The sequence below is a fragment of the Panulirus ornatus genome, chromosome 38 (genome assembly GCF_036320965.1).
Source record: "Panulirus ornatus isolate Po-2019 chromosome 38, ASM3632096v1, whole genome shotgun sequence".
Classification (NCBI taxonomy): Eukaryota; Metazoa; Arthropoda; class Malacostraca; order Decapoda; family Palinuridae; genus Panulirus; species Panulirus ornatus.
In genome coordinates, this window is record NC_092261.1 from 21,256,652 (window position 1) to 21,258,061 (window position 1,410).

Sequence of the window (1,410 nt, forward strand, 5' to 3'; positions counted from 1 at the left end):
CATTAAATCTGGATCAAGTCACTTGTTTGATCCAAAAAACATTCTTGGACGGGGCATCAACTTCTTTCATTCTGCCTTGTGCTCTGCATTTTCTCTTCTGAGTAATCTATACACACGGTCGCTTAATATCAACAGTCAGTCATCAGTAACACTGTTCTCCATGGTCACAGCCGTGAGAGTAGCGAGCGGACACCCTCTCCTTATTGTATTTCTTTTCCTGAAATATAAAGCAAAAATACATCTCAAAAACACAATCCTTCATTTACTTTAGCTGATGAAGAAAACCGGATTAAGTCTCACAACATAGAATATCCCTGGCCAGGCTGGTGAGGGAACCAGATGGTGATTATGACCATACGGAGGAATCAAACCTTAATGACATGGCATCTAGCTCCACCAGCGGCCACGTTAGCCACAAAGTTTTTCTGACACAATATACTGACCCATGAATACACGTCTACCATCAACGGCTAAACATGGCAACCTAGATCAGTACTATTCCTCTTCCTCCTTCATACAACTGTCAGGGTAGCGTGGCCGAGCGGTCTAAGGCGCTGGATTTAGGCTCCAGTCTCTCAGGAGGCGTTGGTTCGAATCCCACCGCTGCCAGGAAATTTTGTGGTCACTATGGACTTCATATACAGGGTGAGTGAGGCCTGGGTCGGCTAGGGTGGTTTCTTGTGGGAGGAAGGACTATATCACTCGCCCCACTCGTTCCGGAGGGACATCGTTACCGGCTGGCCGAATATAGTCAGGTCTTGGAACTCACTGGATCTACGTGCGGGACACATGAACTCGTCTGGTGTGAAGTGACACGAGAAATGTCCGCCACCATTACCTGTCTACCATCATGGTCAAGGGTCTCATACCATGGTATTCTTATGTCAGATTGTAAGGATTCTGGCGATACACTTATCACATAAAGCTTGATCACCTTCACTATATATTGGTTATAATGAGAGGGTGAGGATAGTGGGACACTGACTTTGGCTACAGTTTGCTGCGTGGTAAGATAACAATCCCTTAACACACACACACACACACACACACACACAGTGTGGGTGAGAAGAGTCCGACTGGGAAAGGAGGAATGGAGGAAGGGAGGCGTGTGGATATTGGCTGCAGAAGACATGATTATGAAGACGACTGTGGAAAAGTGGAGTGACAGTGGGTTAATGTGAGCGAGAGGTGTGTGTCCAGGATGAGTGTGAGAAAGGAAAGTGTTAAGGAACCGTGCGTTAAACGCTGTGAGCAGAAGATGGAGTCAAGTGTTGGTGAGGATGAGGTCAGTGATTGTGTTCGGTGCTCACACTCAGGAGGGAGGTGCAGGGAAAAGAGAAAAACTCAGATATAAACTGTAGCTTATGTGAAGTTAAGTCATCTTAATAATCAGCAGTTTTCTATCTTATT

At 46.0% G+C, this 1,410-nt stretch overlaps 1 non-coding gene across 1 annotated transcript; it reads left to right on the plus strand.

The window, feature by feature from the left end:
* The first annotated feature begins 527 nt into the window (after nt 1–527).
* On the plus strand, nt 528–609 carry TRNAL-UAG (transfer RNA leucine (anticodon UAG)). The gene has a single exon. It is a non-coding gene; the product is annotated as a tRNA-Leu (tRNA).
* Nucleotides 610–1,410: the final 801 nt, after the last annotated feature.